This window comes from Tyto alba, unplaced genomic scaffold (assembly GCF_018691265.1).
Source record: "Tyto alba isolate M040663 unplaced genomic scaffold, T.alba_DEE_v4.0 Super-Scaffold_2, whole genome shotgun sequence".
Taxonomy (NCBI): domain Eukaryota; kingdom Metazoa; phylum Chordata; class Aves; order Strigiformes; family Tytonidae; genus Tyto; species Tyto alba.
The window spans coordinates 30,008,111-30,026,633 of record NW_024881282.1 but is presented as its reverse complement, the minus strand read 5'-3'; the positions used below and the strand labels follow the sequence as shown (position 1 = coordinate 30,026,633).

The 18,523-nt window shown below is 46.2% G+C and overlaps 1 long non-coding RNA gene across 1 annotated transcript; it reads right to left on the bottom strand.

Annotated features, from left to right (window-relative positions):
- Window positions 1-3,976: 3,976 nt before the first annotated feature.
- Window positions 3,977-18,518, bottom strand: LOC116964544. The gene is made up of 3 exons (XR_004408789.2): window positions 18,452-18,518; window positions 4,797-4,912; window positions 3,977-4,263 (listed from the first exon to the last, which is right to left on the bottom strand). It is a non-coding gene; the product is annotated as an uncharacterized LOC116964544 (long non-coding RNA).
- Between the last annotated feature and the right edge of the window lie 5 nt (window positions 18,519-18,523).

Below are 18,523 nucleotides of genomic sequence, written 5' to 3'. Positions count from 1 at the left end.
CCTTTTTTTGGTCGCTGCTTCCTTAATGTTTTTGTGTCCCAGGATGCTTCCAGTGGGGGTACAGGAGGGGGCTTAGGGGAAGAACCAGGTGTGACACAGCCCTGTACTTGTTCTCAGCTTTCACAGGGGAATGTGGAGGCAGTCCTATCCGTTGTGGTTAGAGGAACTCTTGAAAACAGGATTTGAGCCAGTTGAATGCAGTGGTGTGGACCAGAGCATGCGGAAGCCTGAGATGTGAGGTGTGAAATAGGTGATTTATGCGATGAATGAACGCCATGTCAGACAACGCCAGCAATGCCTTGGTAAGACTTTCTGAATGCTCGAAGCATGTAGAGCAGAAATACTGTACAGAAAGGACCTATATAAACTTTCCCAAGTGGCTGGTCCTTTTGGATAGGTGTCAACACTGGATTTCAAGGCCCGTAGACTGATACCATCTTCATGAAGGATGCCTGGCTTTGGGAAAGGGTGATTTCCCAGCTTTGAATGGTGAGAGCCAAATCTTGTTTCCCCTGTACTGCTTACAGCCTTCGTAAAGGAGTGTGGGCATCATCATGTCCTGGAAGTTCCTGAGGCCAAATGCATAGAGAGGTAGTATCTGTTACTAGACTACCTACATGTTCAACAAAACAGGTAAGCTACACAAGCCCCTCCATCTAAACCAGATCTGACATAACCTGTTGACCAGGTTGGCCTGAAGCTGGCAATGAGCGTGCAGTGGCTTTGAAGAGTAGTCGCAGCACGACTTAAAGCTGCTGTAAAGCCAGCACTGCAGGTGAGCCAAACTGGATCTCAAATGAAAAATTACTAGTTACACTTCTAATAACTTAAATTCTATGGCAAACTATTGAAATTACCTATTTCACTACATAAGAATAATAATTTTCTAAATAATACAGCTGGAGGCAGGCATAGTAGCAAGGATCCCTTGATGGGCTGGAAGTGCAGTTTTATATTTGGCTTGACTGCCTCATTGAACACAAACACTTCCTAATTCCCTCATAAATGCTCACAGAGCACATCCAGTCCTACTGCTGCTCTTTGTCATTGTTTTTACACTTTCCAATAAAAGCAGCGGAGGTCTCAAGCAAGGCATAGTCTAATGCTGCCAATATTCTTTAATATTATTAGCAGTTCATCAGTAACGTGCTGTTCCAGTAACAAATTTCAACAGAAACTGTCCTGATCGATGAGGCGGCCACTGAGCTAGTTCATTAACATTTGTCTTTGTTTTCAGCTCTCCTCTTATAAATGGAGAAACCATTAGGCCAAGGTGCCGCAGACTCGACGGCGCTGAAGGGGCTTGCCCAAATAGCTACGCTGGCAGTCCCGATGGAGATAAATCTTGTGCTGCTGCAGGGGCTGCTCCCGGTAGGGCTTCAGTGATCTGTAACAGCAGAGAAGAGTTTCTGGTGGCCTAAATCTATATGTTAGAGGTTTTAGTAAAACATGGATTAGTGATTTAATCTTTTTGCCATCTTATTTGACATAACTCAGATGGTGGTGTAGACAAAGCTGCAAAGTTACGTGGCTACAGGAAAAACGGCTGAGATGCACAAACACCAAAACTGCCTGAAAACACCCTGCATGGACCTTCCATCCTACCTCGGGGCTGCCAAGGACAGCGTCTGCAGTTTGGGGCGCTTCAGGGAAGGTGTGGCTGAGCTGGAGGGACCCTCCGGGAGGAAAATGATGATGGTCAGAGGTAAAACGTTCTCAGAGAAAGAGATTCAACAATTGGGCCTGTTTAGACTTAAAAAAAAAAAAAGAGGAGGGAGGACTGAAGGGAAAAGAGGAATGCCAGGCTTAATACACAATCTTCAACTACCGAAACCGCTGTTCCGTCAAAGAAGGACGAACCCATTTGCTTAGTGTGGCGGGGGGGTGAGGCGTTCCACGCGGGAACGCCGCCGGCGGGGGGAGGGCAAGGATGGCGGCGTGGCAGCGGAGAGGCGGAGCGGGTGGGGAAGACAGGAGCACTGCCGGTGCCGAAGGGCCAGCCGCTGCAGGCCGGGGGTCCCGGGGGGGGACACAGCCGCTGCAGGCCGGGGGTCCCGGGGGGGGACACAGCCACTGCAGGCCGGGGGTCCCGGGGGGGGACACAGCCGCTGCAGGCCGGGGGTCCCGGAGGGACACAGCCGGGAACCGACCGGGGGGGCGGGGACCGGCCGGGAGCTGGGGACCGGCCGGGGGGCGGAGCCAGGCGCGGGGGGCGGAGCCAGGCGCGGGGGCGGGGCGGCGGGAGGTCGCCCCCCTGTGGCGGCGGCGCGGCGCGGCAGCCGGCGGCTCGGGGAGGGCTGTCCGCCCGTCTGTCCGCCCGTCCGTCCCTCCATCCCTCCCTCCATCCCACTGGAATTTCCCTCCCTCGGCAGGAACCTCCTGCTCCCTCCCCCATCTCCCTTCGCCGGGTCCCACCGCGGCATCCGCTCACGCGCCTGTTCAATATTCTCCTCACGCGGTATCACACACACCACCCCCCCCCCCCCCCAGGACACCTTCACCCAGTGCTCGGTGGATTCTAGAAGCGGCGGCTGCTTAATCTGCCCAATTTAGCTGTTTTGCTAATAAGTGGTCCCAGGCCCGTTTGTTGTGTCATTATCTGCTTAGTTTATAGGTGTTAGGGCGGGGGAAGCTGTGGCTGATTTGGTTTTGGCTGTAGTTATCAGCTGTACATGACATTTAGCACTGTGAGATGCTAAGCCCTGTTGGCTCTCTGAGTGCTTATACATTGCTGCTACCCTGCCCTCCCTGTGTGCGTTTCAGTCATTGTCATCCTCTGCCAACCATGAGCAGATATTCACCGACGTCAGAGTCAGAATATTTACATGCAGGACTTCATCAACACTTATTTTTAGATCCTCGCATGAGGTGTTCAAACAGCACACAAAGCGATTCCTTTTCCCAAGAACTCATTTGGTTTAACACTGACCAAGGATGCTCAAAAAGCAATTCTGCCTTGGACACCAAAGCAAAAAGCGTATTTTCTGCTTGCCCACATACCAAAACCTCTTCAGAATCTCTAGTGCCCCGTATGTTGCAAGCTCCCAATATGTATCTTCTCAGGAATCAGTGCTTGCTCATGCACTGAGAAAGGGAACTCGGAAATCTCTTTATAACAGCAGAGCTTGATGATTCCTGCGTTTATAATGCAAATACTAAACCCCAGACCTATTCAGAGTTAATGCAGCATCACAGTTGTAGCGTGCTGGACCTCAGACAAAGAGATCCCTGAACTCTGCTTTTTTTTTACACTGAAGCTTATGGAGCAGGTGTTCCTTTGGCTGTTATGGCTATACAAATAATACATCTCAAAATCTTTTCAAGATGATGCTGTCTAGATGCTGAGCTTAGCATTGGGGGACAAATCTTTTCTCAAGTGATCCCGGTTTCACTGTGACAGGAAAAAAAAAGCCAAAGAAGCAATTTCTCGTTTTACTGCATATCCTGTTTAGAGAAAAGTAGTTTTGATGAAATACTTATTATGCAGTTAACTCCTGCGCCCCACCCTGGTGTCCATCCACAATTCTAGAGGAAGAAGCTAGTTCAAATAAGGCCGGCTTTGTTCCACTCAGAAAGATTTTCCTTTGGCACTCTCTAGATGTAAATATGTTAAATTCCTGCAGATAATTCTTTCCTGTCAATACTGCTTAGGTTGGGGTTGGGATGGAGTCCTACAGTTATGAGTAAGGATGGAAAACATAACAAGTGCAGAAAGAATCAGGGTTACCTTGAGACTTTCATATATTTTTTTTAGTGCTCTGACTTTCAAACAAAGCTCTTATAATGTTTCCTTTTCCCCTCCTTTCTCCCTTTTCACTAAACTTCCCATCGATATATACATGTCAGGGGGGAGATGCAGAATATGATGCTTAGATATTATTTGCTTTACAGTGATAATTTGAAGCCATAAGCAAAAACAGGGCTTGAGGTGATAGCCACTGCAGAGCCATCTGTTTAGAGAGAGCACTAGTATGAGACACAATCTAAACAAATGAATTGACATCATCATTAGAGATAGGTAAAAGCAAAACATTGCAGTTCCCAGAATGCGTTTGGATAGTTCACACTTCAGTGTCACTCAGGCCGCAAAATCTTTATCACCAAGTACTTCCCTGCCCTGGAAACTCAAAATGCTCTGTGCAAGGGAGCGGGATCCAACCTGCAAGGCGGACTGCCTGGGAGCCCGAGGAGGGCAGCAGGCTACCTCCGAGCTGCACAGCCTGGGGACCCTCCCTTGGACAACCTCTGCGGAGTGCTTGAAGTCTGTAAATTGGAAACAGTGAGGTCTTAAAAGCAAATTTCCAACCAGATGGGAAACTTAGCAATTGCAGATTGACAAGGGTCCTGATGATCCCACTGAAATCAGTAGCTACACTGCCATTTCCTTTCCCGGTACAAAATCAAGGCCAAAGCACTGTGCCCAAAGCCACACAAAAAGCATGTAATATACCCAGCAATGATTTCCCATACCTACAGCTCCAAAAATCCTCTCCTTTCTTTCGAGTGCATCGGAGCTGTTTACCAGAACACCTAATAGCTAACAGGTCTTCCCATACTGAGCGAGCCTTTCCTTTTTGAAGTCCTCTTCTCAGGGCCTGGTCATAGCAGCACAAGAACATTATCAAAGGAGGTAATACTACTGGCTTGTATAGTTTATAGATTAAACAAATATGGTTTGTGGTGTTGGGGAAGCAGGCTGGGCCTCAGGTCATATTTACTAGCTTTTTCTGTTCAAAAGATTGTGAACATTAATGGTATAGACAGCCCGATCATTAAGGTCCAGAGGAAACACCTACCTGAGGGTCAGCCTCCTCGATGCTTTTGTTTCCAGCTGCCAGGAGTTTCAGGCAGAGCAGCTACGCTGGTACACGTTCAGCTGATGCCTTCAGAGATCCCATCACAACCCTCAGAGCTGGAAACAAAAGGGACATTGACTGATCTGAATGTAGTGCCCCGAGTGAATGAAGCTGTTGTTGTTCCTATGTCATGCGTATAATGCCATTGCCCAGAGGTTCAAACCCTACCCTAACAGGCGCTGGATGAGAAGACTTATTTAGGCACCTGTCCATTGGAACGCTCTGGGCATCAAATCCCACTCCCAATGGCATATTTTGTAGGATTAAATGTGGATTTCAAGCATTCCATTCTGATATTTTTTGCCACATTTACGTACCAGATTTCTAACATCATACTTTCAGGTCTGAAGATGGCATTGTTCTTAGCACTTTAAGTATTACGCATTCTTACCATGGTTTCTAAGAGAGGGAAAAAAGCCCCTCAGTTCTGTCTAATGTGTTTAACATTTAAAAATAGGATATGAAAGAAAAAGAGCAACTTTTCCATTCAGGAAGGAGATATTTGCATTGCTAAAAATAGCCCTACTAAGCCTTCATGAACATGAGATTGATGGAAGGATAATTAACATTTGCTGGAGTCTGAATCCTTACAGATAATTAACTGAGGTGATAATAACTTTCTAGACCCATGAAAAATACCTCTGTCCTAGAATGCGTTCAGTGACCAAACCGCATTACAGCATCCCAGAAGAATGTCACAGCCTTCCAGTGACTGCAGGTTGGTGGCATGACTGGAAAAAGCCCTGTACCTCCTCCCGAAATCGTTGGGATTTCAAATCGGCGGCAGCAGTAGAGACAGCAGGACGACTCCTCACGGCCTTCTTTGGGCTCAGGGGAACCTCCTTTGATTAAATCAAAGGATCAGGCCAGGACATCACAGAGCCCTCAGAGTGTGCTACCTATCACATATGCACTTTTGGGTTATCTTGTAACAACATCGGCAAAAATTTAGCTGTGGAGCTGTAGGAAGAGAGGGTGCAGGCTGCATTTGTCCTTTGTGTCAACACTACCCTCCTCTGCTGGATAGTCACATAAGAAACTACCTGCCCAAAGGAGCTGATCAACCAGAGACAGCAGAGGGACAAAGACAAGGTGTGCTGAAGCAGTGTGGCACACGGCAGAGAGATCAGCTGGTCCAGGCGGGCTGGTGGCAACCACTGCGCCCGTTACTTTTCTAGAAAGTTAACTTCAAGGTGGTTTTGCACCTTTCCCTTCCCGTCTCCTGTGGGATCACATCTTTCATGCGATATGATCTGAGGCCCACGGGCACAGACAGATCCTTCTCTGTTGACTTCCATAGCAATTGGATGAGTCGTGTGTGGGACAGGGATAGGGGAAGGTGAAGAATTTGGTTACGAAGCAAAAATTGCAAGGACCAAATAAAACAGACACCTGCTGCTTTCCAGCCTCCAGCCCCAGTACACATTTTCCAGGATTTGGGGAGCTTTGTCAGTTTGTAATTTTTTTCAAGGGCAAAGATTCTTCTATTTCTTCTGTCCATTCTTTCTGTATGGACAGGGAATACTTATAATGCTGTTGGCAACAGATAGTGGTATTATTTATTAAATACAACCCTCAAGAATAGTTTTTGGTTCAGGTCAGAGGAAGATCAAGGACTTTAAGCACTGCAACTAAGTGCTCCAGAAGTGTGGGCAGCTCCATAATGTGAGATAGAAATCATGTATTTGAGCATTCTAGAATTAGTGTATCTTCACCAAAGTCCACAGGAATCACGAAGGGTTGGGTGAAGGGTTGCATTTAGATTTCTATTTTGTATTCATTAGAATGGGCAGAATTGACTGCTTTACCTATAAAATTAATTCAGTAATGGAGCTGCTGTTTCAAATGGTTGAAAAGAGCTAAATCCCTGTTTGTGAAAGTATTTGAACTATAAAAAGAAGCACATCTATTAAAAAGAGTTTTTGGAGTCCTGTTTATTATTCCTTTCAGTTTCTCTGATGTCACCGTAACAAAAAGTCATCCTGAGCCTGAGGAGCAATGAAATAAATCTATGTACTTCCAATCTTCCCTGCACAGTCCAAGTTCAGGACTAGGTGTGCTTTTTTGTGTTGACAAAAGAGAAATGAAGTGAGAAAAGATGCACTGTAGCAAGTGAAGTTCAGCATTTGCATTTTTGTCTGAACTATTAGAAGCAGCCAGGTGGTTAATACAGCCCTGATTTCAACATTTCCTGGATGAAATTTGGAGGCAAGGGTGATGGCTGAGGCTAGTGATCTGCACTTGATTCCTGCAAAAAGGAATCAAGAATGCAACAAGCAAATGTATGTCGCCACGTTCTTCGGTGAATTCAGCCGACATCGGTACTGTTGCCTGTGAACGGGAAGGGAGTTTCAGAGGGCGCAGCTATTCTGTATCTTGAGTGTGAGCCCAAACTTCCTTCATGCCTAAACTGTTTGGAAAGAAGCCTGTGCTGGGGAGTGGGGTTTAGTACGTACTTGAGCAGAGGAGCCCAGTGGAGCTCCTTTCCTTCCCTCCTTCCCAATCTGAAACCAGCAAGCAGAAGCAGAGATTTACTATGGGGTTATTCAGGCAAAGGGGGCTTGGGAGCTCAGGCTAGCAGCACGGTCCAAACTCCCTGCCCCAATTCAGAGTGCTTACATCCCTCTGAAGTTTGTACTGGGTAAAGATAAACACATCCTGAAGCGGCTTGTTAATACCACAGGGATGGGCTTGACACAGGGACCTGGTTTGAGAGAGGAGTTCCCCACTCCAAAGGAAAAAATCTAGTCACTGGGTGATTTATTAGTCCCTCTTCAATGATACTTTTGTTTTAAGGGGGCTTCAGTTACCCTCTGCTGACTGGAATTTTTCATTTATGTTGGAGAAGGATTGCTCCTTGACTTGAAAAATTACTTCCAGTGAGCAATAAATGCTGTGGGCCTCATCCTGTGGCTTTGGGCATGACAGCTCACCACCGGTCACTTTGCCACAGGATCCTTGCCATTCTTTCCGTTTTCTTTTTCTTGCCTTATGCTTTACATATGTTTGTAATTAGCACTTTTTTCTTTTTCTTTTTTTTTTTTTTTTTTTTTAAAAAAGTTGCCTTGTTACATCTCCCTCTGTTCCAGGCTGTCAGCTTTGGATTTCCCTGTATTCAAGTCCCAGGCATTCCTCTTCAATGTGCTCGCTGAAATGCTTTTACCATGGGAGAAATCCTTTTCCCACATTGTTTCCAGTACAGTGGAGTTAGTCCTCGCAGTTAAAGAAAATTCCCTCTGGGAAAAGATCCTCAGTGCAGTGAAAGACTCAAGACCACCAGTTTACCTGCTTTCAAAAATAACGACAACTTTTAAGGTATGGGTGAAATTCTGCTTGTACATTTTGATCTTAGATATTAGATGTACATTTCTGGCAATGAAACCTCTCTCTGGCTGTATTTTTGAGTCTCCTTCGCAGTCATCAAGGAAGAAGGTTGGGTGTTTTGGCAGATCTCTAATGCAGGTTCTACCAATAAGTTTATTCAAAACAACTTTTTTTTTTAATATGAGTCCTGATCTTGTGGAGAATCTTACAGCTTCATGTGCTTCCATAACAATATTGTTCTACCTTGTATTAACCCTTGGTAGGGACCTGTGAGGTCTGTCTGTTCTTTCCTTGACCTCTCCCGCTCCTTTAATTCGGAGTATTTGTTACAGACAATTTTATTTTATTCAACTTCTATTTCGACTATTTCAACTGAGGCAGTTCAACTCTATTTACTCTTTTCAAGGTCAAAATTAAACTGTTTTAAAGTAGGTATTTCCTTGTCAAAGAAACTCTTGCATACTTACAAACAAGGAGAAAACAGCACATTGTTCTGATGCTCTAATGATGTTAAATGTCTAAAAGTGAGTACGCAGGTGTGCGGGAGACCTTCCCAGAGCACCCAGGTTCAGCAGGGTGCAGAGCTTCATCGCTGCCTGGTCACCCTCCTGCCCCACTCCAGCAGTGGAGGGCGAAGGAAGACTGCAGCGCCCGTAGGATGAGAGGGAATGCTGAAGGCCCTAATTCTGCAGCTTGGTTTGTTGAGACATGAGAGCACTTTCTCATCATTCTGGTAGTGTAAATGTACTTTAAAGTCAAAGCGATTCCATAATCAGTCAAGAACTTGCATTACTTAAGGTGTTGTGTAGAACAGGTCTGGTAGTGCCCATCTTTGGGCTAAACATGTTGATTAACTGCCTCTTGCTGTCCCAGATCCAGTGTTTTCAAACTGGGGCAGAATTTCCTATCTGCTGCCCTAGAACAGGGAAGCTAGCTTCCGTTGAGCAGGCTTTCTGGGGTGATTGAAGAGATGACATGAGTAATTTACACAGCATTTGCTAGAGTGTGTGTGAATCTCTGAAGAAGAACACCAATCACTTTTTATAAATACAGTGTAATTACAAAGATGTACAAGTCTTCCCAAATACAGGGATATGTTGCAGGTATCGTTCTAGCTGATTTGCCTGTACAGATTTGTACAGATCTTCAATACTCTGATAACAGCTTCTGACAGCGCCTGAAATTCTCCTTATATTTCTTTATATATGCCTACATAGGATAATGGGAGTTGTGCCTGGGGATTCTTCCACAGCTTCCATCTCAGCTACTAAAATAGCAATGAGCAGTACTCAATCCTGTGGGAGTAACAGCACATCTTGCTTCATGCAACATTTAGACTTCAGCTTTGTGCAGAGACTTCTTCAAAGGTGGCCAGGAAGAGCAAGGCTGCCAAACCTCACTGCAATGCTAATGGGATTCAGCCATCCAGTTCCCCTAGGCTGCTGTGAAAACCCCCCCTCTTAGCTCCCTATCTTGCTATTTGCATAATGTTCACACCCCTATGCTGCAGCTTGGCTAGCATCATTCCTTAGGAGGCAGCTTGTCTTTGATGCTCTTAAAGACTGAAGTTTAGTTGATGTGCCCAAAGAAAACACAGGAAACACATCAGCGTAAAGAAGGAAATCAAGAGAAAATCAGATAACAACGCTCCTCCTCAGCATCCCCTTGAAAGAGATGAGTTAGATGTAGAGAACAGGAAGAGAAGCCACTAACTAAAGCATGAGGCTTACCAGCATGAGGCTATTTAGACAGCGATAGTAGGAATGGTGATCAGATATGCAAAGCCTTTGAGAGGTAGGTTTAAATTCCCCCGGTCAATGGCACGGCTCCAGATGTTCTCTGGTGTAGCGGGGCAGAAGTATTTCAACTGTAATCCTGCTTTCTCCTCCAGGTTTCACTGACCATAAGCTTTTTATTGGTGCCCTTAACATGAGGCACAAAAGTCTTGAAACACCTGTTGCATCTATTTTTATAAGCAAAAGGACTGATCGGTTTCACAGAGGATTCAAAAATAAAACATATTCAGTAGCCACAAAGGTTTTCTATTAACTTTATGCTTCTTTTCCTTTCAAAACTTGGGACTATATAGCCTATATGTGCTGCCTGCTGCTGTTCCTTTTTGACATAAAACTGTTTCGCTTCTTTGAACTTGGTGCCAGATTCTGCTTGCACTTGTGCCCATGTAGATCCAGAATAACTCCTTGGATGCTAATGGTGCAATTTCAGGCTCTCCCTGGAGTAACTGAGAATAGGAGCTGGCCCTTGTCAGTTCAGATTTACCCTTGATGCAGATTCATTGAGGGTGAAGGAACTGCCATGAGGGTATTCTGGCCTCACTGCCCCGTGACGCTAAGTGTTTCCTGCAGGCGGCAAACAGCTGGAGTGTTGTCCGGCCAAACACCGTGAGTGCAGCAGGTCACACACCGCTCATAAAGCTCTGGAGCTAAACTGGGTCAGCAGAGGCATGACAGTCCACATCAGCTACAGAGTGTCCCGTGTTATTTATGTGAAGGAAGAAAAATATGTGCAGATGCATCCATCCGAACCTGTAACTGGAAGTGACAGAGGCGAGGGGAGTTCCCCAGTCCACTCTCTCATCAGAGCTCCTCGATAACAACCCCTGATGGAGAAAGCCTCTTCCTGGGCAGCTGCAGATTTAAGTTTGGTCTTTGTCCAGCCCAAGCAGTTCAGATCTCTAAAGAAGTGGATTTTCTATACAATAGGGGTGGGATGCACTGAAGCGTGAGGAGGAGGCGGGACGCCAGGTGTCTATGAATGAGCTAATGAGGAGCCCGAAATGCCTCTGTATCCCTCCCCTGCCCCCTCGTTCTGCCCTAGGACTGTAACATAGAGCAGCACAATGAATCAGTATTAGCCCCAGCGCAGCTGCGAGGGGTCAGGCCCTGCACTTTTGTACAGGCGTCTTTAATTTAGGCTCCTCCGGGACTCATTTTTCAATCGACAAGAGAGCTAATGCTCGAGCTGTCGGGGGAAATGACATCACTCGGCGAGAGGACAGGCGGTTAAGAAAGGCAGCTTGTACTTTAACCTCACCTACCACACCCTCAGCGTGATGCTTAGGTAGCCTTTTCTGCCTTGGTCTCTCCTTAGTAACCTGTATAAAGTCAACAGCCCGAATTCCTTCACCTATTGTGCCACTGATTGCCAGGAATGCAAAACTTAAGGAAATGGGGAATTGCTTTTGGTGGAACTCAGTGCAAGGTTAAGTCCAGAGATACAAAGTCTGACAGTAAAAGAGGCAGAGAGAGATGTGTGCTTTTTGCTAACTGCATCGTAGGGAGAGTTACGATTACCTTCATTCTGGCCTGCTCTCCTGACCACTAAATACGAAGCCTTTTTGAAAGGCTCTGATGCTCTACAATGCTGCCTGCTACTTGCATGCTGTTGTTTACTACCTGGTTTTATTGATGTGGCCTATGTTATTAACTGCAAGCTATTTTTCCAGGGAAAATGATGTTGTCCAGCCAACCCACAAGGAAAAGAAGGGATGCCTCATGCACATGGAGCAGGTCTTCGGTCTTTGGACAATTAACAAGTAGCATTAATGAACTACTGGAGGGCGCAGCCCTTCCCAGCTGGAGTGGTGGTGGCCGGGATTGTAGCGGGAGGGAAATGCCAGTGAAGGCAACTGGGCAATCCATTAGCACCAGGAGTGGTATACGCACTGGGAAGAAACATCCACTCCAAGGACTAGGTACTGGATGTGGGCACTGAAAGCCTGGCTGCCTTCTCATTGAGACTAAGGAAAGCTGAAGTAAATGTAGAAAAATCAGAGGAACAGCACCTGTAGAAAAACTACAGTAAAGTAGGAAAGGAAATAGGCTATGAAAGTTATCTAGCATCTGTGCTGAAAAGCAAAAATAAAAATTTTGGCCGCTTACACTGGTATAAATTAGTATTATTCCTACTGAAGTAAGTGGAGTTATGTTGGCATAAACACAAAGAAAAATGAGGTCTCATAAAGAACAACAGCCTCTGGATTAAATCCATTACCAGTGTAAGCAAATGCATTCTGCAGACCTCAAAGGAGCCATGCCTGTCTGTACCCATGGTGAATTTGGCTCATTTTCCCCAGAGGCCTTTTTCCATTTTAAATATACCATGTATGCAGATGGCCAGAGCTACAATGGAGCGCCCAGCTTTGTATTACAACAGGCAGCTTGACTTCATCTTGAATGTAGTGATGTGCTCCACCGTGATTATATTTTTAGAGCTATCAGTGAACAATATTTCAACTCCTTGTCAACTTTGGCTTTCAGATCCTCAAGCATCAAGATAAACATAAAAGGATGTTTAATATTAATGGCTAATATTGACATGATGTCTCCTATAGCTATTTAAGCAATATAAGCTTGCATGTGTACATACATACATATATGTAGATATTATTATTTATATATGTCATATGTATATGCTGCTGTTTGTTATATCACGGACACACACGCAGAAATGCACAGTTATTATTCATTATAATAATCCCTTGGAAATTAGGCACGGCCATCTGTTTTGACTCAATTTATCTGCTTTCCCCCAGGGTCCATCTAGTCTTCTCTTCAGGAGTTCTGAAGAGCCACTGCTCCCATCAAATGCTGCGGTAGCCATGCATAATCACCTCCTCTGAAAATCACATTTAGCTCTCTCAAACTTGCTTATAATGGGTCCTGTTCTGTTGGTGTTTCTCTTATTTTCAAATAAAAATATTCCCATTATACATCTGCAGTGTTTTGCTGGAGGATGAGTCCAACAACTATACCACTGGCAGCTGCTGTTCTTGAAATGGGACACTGCAGAGCTTCACCTCAGACTTCACCTCAGGCTCCTTTCAGCTCTGCCTGTCACGCTAAGAAATGTATTTTTGAAAGCATATATCTGTCATTCGGAATGCTGGGTCTTCTGCTGCTTTTCCAAACAGCGGCACCTCAGGCATCTCTGGCTATGTTGCAAGTTTGCAGGCAGGGAAACAGAATGGCCGCTGAGCACCTGCTCTACTAATTACAGAAGCATTAGCTGGTACAGAAGAAGGTGGCCTTTTATTCCTCCTGGGGCTCTTTTCACCTGAGCAGCCTCTGTGAAGGGCAGAGATGCCTTTAGTCCTCCCCCGTTCCTGGAGGTAGAAGGGAGCTAATGTTGCTGTGGCACTGCAAAAGGTCACTGATGAACACAAGCCTCAGTGTCCTCCTTTTTGGCCAGGAAGCAAGTAGGGGTCATTGGCTGAGACCTAATGATACCTACAATTGATGAATACAGCGATTAAAGGGGGACATGATAGCTGAGAGGCATATTACACAGTGTGCCTTTCTAAGGGCTAATTACCGCAGAGGCAAGGGCTTTGCTCCTGCATTGAAACTTGCTTAAATAAGTTTTATGCAGATGTAGCCTGACAGTCTGGTCCCAGGAGCAGTACTTTTAGTCTGTTCATTAGTCAGATTTTTGGGTTCAAATAACCCATGACCAAGCAGTTACCAGTGGCCTGGGCTCTTATGCTAGATGCTCGTGTGCTCCTGAGGATCATGTTGGGAGCCAGATTTTACGAAGGACGTCCCAGGCAACCCCTGTGCTTGCAAGACCCTGTGGCAGTGGTGAGCTTGAGCAATCAAGATGTTACAGGCCCCTCTCCATCATAAGAAGGCTCAAGGCAAAGGAATCCTCCTCGAGGAGCAACCCTGAAGGTAGGGCAGCAATAGCTTATAATGTGTCATAGCAAGAAGCTTCACGGATCATGTATCACTGGCACAGGGCAATTTTACAGCAGGAGCCTTTCACGGAACCAGATCCTGTCTTCATTTCTGATCACAACCCCTTTCATTTATAAATTCACAAGGATTTTTTTTTTTTTTTTTTTTTTCAGGAGAAGTAAATTCTGCTCAAAAATCATTAAAAGATCTCTCCTACCACCGATTCCTGATACCACCTCCCAGTGAAAAAAATGTCAAAAAAAAGTTCTATCACTCTTTTTAGCACTGCTATTGCAACCAGGTTCTGGTTCACAGCTCAAGACGTGTGCTCACCCACAACAACAGATAAGCATTAAGGTTTTGCAAGTCTTCCTCTGACAGCTTTCAGTGCAACACGCCTAATACTGCCTTTACCTGCACTCTGGCCAGCTTCAGTGATGTTAATCCCAATTTACATCCAAGTCTGCATACTGAAAATTATATTTACTGCTTAAAAGACAGTAAAGTAGTTGGAAAACGTTGCTGTGCAGCACTGCTGCTGCATGCTTGTTCTGCAGATTTTTCTACAGACGGTCAGCCACTTGGTGGTGCTACAGAAAGGGTCTGCTACGCTCCCTAGAGCAAAGCAGCTTCCTTCCCTTTCATCAACGGTGACCAGAGATCACATTAGATAAAGCTGTGGCAAGAAGCACCTTTTCTCCTTTCTCTTTTCGCCTATGAGCATTGCCATTGCAACGGTCAGGTTGAAATCTTAGAACTCTAGCCATCGTGTTTCCCCACCGAACGCGGGTGTAAAGTTACAACCTCGGCTGATTCATTTCCCTCTATGGGACATTTGATCTACACGTTTCCAACGGAGCTGAAAATTGCGGGAGAGGGGATGTCCAGGAAGAAGTCACCCATTTAAAAATGAACGTGCCTGATGCCACCTCATGATTGCTTTTCTTGATGATCTAGTGCCAATCTTTGTTTTTCTCTGGACTCTTTATCAGGGAATATAGTGATAGGATGAGGGCTAATCATTTTAAACTGAAAGAGGGTAGATTTAGATTAGATACTAGGAAGGAATTCTTTACTGTGAAGATGGTGAGGCGCTGGCCCAGGGTGCCCAGAGCAGCTGTGGCTGCCCCCTCCCTGGAAGGGTTCAAGGCCAGGTTGGACGGGGCTGGGAGCCCCCTGGGCTGGGGGAAGGGGGCCCTGCCCGGGGCAGGGGGGTGGAACTAGATGATCTTTAAGGTCCCTTCCAACCCAAACCATTCTATGATTCTGTGATTACCACCCACAGAAAGCAAGTGTGCAGATGGCACACTCAGGAGCTCACACCACAGTGATGCAGAGCAGAGGAAGAGTGTCAGTCAGTGCAAAGCCAGTGAGATCTGGGAAAACCCCAGGTATATTCTGTAGGTGCCAGCAGGCACACAGGGGTGGAAGGTGAAAGCCCTCCTTTTTATGAAGCCTAAGCAGAAAGGCAACGAAAGCCCTAATGAAGCAAAGTTCTTGAGCTTCATGTCTAGGTCCGAAGGGGGAAATGCCCACAACAAGCTTGCCACATCTGCCCCAGCAAATGAGGGTGCGTTGGAGACCAAGGGAAGGGAACAGAAGCAGGGAGGGATGAGACACTAGACTTCAGACAGTATCATGGCAAGGGGGAATGAATGCGGAGGGAGAAGATTAGTAATTTCCAGTTGTTTTGCAGCAGCATCTGATTGATTCTCGGCAGCCTAACTGGTGTTCTTTGTAGGCTTCGGTGCTGGCAGAGGCTCCTGTGCGTGGAGCCCTCGTGGAGATTAGCACAAGCTGAGGTAAAGTGAGAAGGATTTGGCCTTGCTAAAGCAATGGGAAGTATGCAGAGGTCACGTTGCTCCTCTTATTAAATTTTAATACTTTTTTCATCTTGGTAACAGACCTTCAAACATGTTCTTTAGAAATGAGTGTCCTGTTCCATTAACAATAAATCTGTTTCTTTCTTACAACACAATTAGTGTCAGCAAAGCATTCTGCAGAACCGAGAAGATTTATTTTTGTATAATTCTTGGGAGGCAGGAAAGAGTATTCTAGTTCTGGAGGAGAGATAAGGAGACACAAGTTTAAAAGTGTTTTTAGGCCCTGGGCCAGATTTTCTGCTTCACCACAGCTCATGGAGGAGAGGGAAGCATCTCTTCAAGCCTCTGCGGACTTGCTGGGGAAGGTAGCTCTTTCCTACAGTTAGCATTACCCAAAGCATTGTGCACTTTGCATTGATACAGGGAAGCTGGCAGCATCAATGTGCTGCCTCGCTTCTCCTCGTAGGATTGTGGCTGCATCTTCTCTTAAGATCTATGTTGTCTTTTCGGGGTTGTTAAATTGTGACTGCCTGTGGCCTCAGCGCAGGCTGGAGAAGCCCAGGGGCAGCTGTCAGGTGAACCAGCTAGCATCAGCCCCAAGAAAGTGACCTGTCATTTTAGCATAGCAAGAGCATCTCTTCCTCACCCCAAACCCCCCCATACCCCAGCCCTGACACCCACCCAGCAATGAGGACGGTGTTGGAGTCAGGGGGGGCTGTCACTGCTCTCCTGGACGCCAGCGCACGAGGGGGTGGCGTCCTCTGCTCCCCTACACCTGCTATGGGGGTTTTGGAAATTTGCAATTCCCTTTATGCTGCAGGAGAAGCACAAAGGAAACACTGAGAGCCACAAAACCTTCCCCCTCACAATTCCCTAGCCAGCGAAATGAAATTTTCATGCATAATGAGGCTTTGATCAAGTTTGTCGCTTAGCCAGTTTGCTACTGATTTAAAGAGTTCTCCCTGCTAGCAAACAGGCGTAAGGGATGGGATTTTAAAAAGATCTAATGGAAAATTATATTTTGTTTTCGGGCATCTATATGCAAACAGATTCATTTTCCATTTAACTGCTCTTTGTAGTTTGCTGCCCCAGATTTCTGGGTATGTCCTTTTCCTGTGAAAGTCATGCTATATTGTTGGTACACATCCGAAAGTCATAATATTCTGTTTACGTCTTTCTAATCATTTGCCATAAAATGATTATGTCGCCATTAACAGTTTTTATTATTTGACCTAATTTTATTTACAAGTCATAGACAACACTATTTTCTAGAGCTAGGAAGTGGCTGTAGACAAATGAAAAGTAAACAAAATAAAGCTAAAAGAAGCTGACAGCCTCTGCACTGAATCTGTTTTCTAATTTAGTATTGTTTTGGGTTTGACAAACTAATAAACAGTGAAGGAAAAATGCTGCCAGTCTTACAGCTATGAAGCCATGAGGCACACTATGCTGAATTCCAGTATTTCAGTGAGAATTCAGAGGGAGGTGGGAGCTGGAGATGATTCCTCAGGGCCAGATTATGTCCCTAGCATGGAGCCCGTGGCAAAGGGTGGAGTTCTCCAAAAAAACCCCCCCGGGAAAGAAAAGGGCTGCAGTTCAGGAAGGCACGATTCAGCCCTTGCTCCTCTTTGTCTATGGAGGGAAGGAGTTTGCTGGCCAGCCTACAGCACACAGAAAGAGGGAATAGTGAGCCACATTGCCTGCCGTGTTCCCCACGGATTTGTCTCCTAACAGGAGTGAGGTGGCACACAGGGCCCTTTTCTCCTCTATGCTTGAATCGCATACCCACACTGCCAAGCCAGGGTTGTACCCTGGGAAGTGATGCATGTTATCAGTCACATGTAACAAATGCTGTTCTTTCCGATGAGGTACATTGTATATCTATCATGACATGGTAGATGTTACGTTCTAAGTGTCGTGGGGTCCATTTTCAGTAACTGGGCATGATCTGCTGGTCAGTGACAGTCTTGGGGAAATGCTTGTACAGATAAGTGCATCCAAAGGCATGAGCATCCAGTAACTCATTGATCCCACATGCAGCATGAGTTTTAGCATAACATACTGTGCTTAACCTCCTTCACTCTAAGAAATATATATATTTAAGATAAAAAAAAAAAAAGTCTTTTTTAGTTCCTATACTATTGGAGTAGCCTTACCCTTGTATTTCCAAGAAAACTGGTTATGCACCCAATAGCTGCGTGAAAAGAACTATACAGTCTAGACACAGATCCACAGACCTCAACATCAAAACAAACATCTTGTGCAAAACATACTTTTGGTTTTCTTCATCACAGGCATCATTGCAATGAACACCACACAAAAACCACAACTGAGGCTAAAACGCCGCTCCTTGTAGGATCTACCCCGTGGCTGTGATAGCTCCACTCGATCAGACTGGGCAGGAAATCCCAGAGTCCTGGAGGGACGTATCTGCCCCATCTCATCCGTGAGTCATCCAGGATGAAGGGGTCACGGCGGCAAAAGTTCACGCTTCCCCATTACGTTCCCATACAAACATCTCTGAGCGAAGGCCCCCACGGGGCGCAGCTCCCCGGGGCGGGCCGGCGGCCTCTGCCAGGATGCCCCCGAGGCCGCCAGCACCTGGGTTGCATTTCGCTTCCCCCCCACACACACCCCACCCAGCCCCCATCTCCTCTCCAGCTGCCCCCCGGCCCCAACCCAGCCGGCGGCTGCACCGCTCCGCCCTTTCCGCCACAACCCACAGGCACCGCCGCGATCTGCCCGCGTGTACCTGCCAAGGGCTTGCGGTTGCAGCGCCGAGAACCAGGGTTAAGACACCTCGTTTGCATGGCCCGTTGCGCTG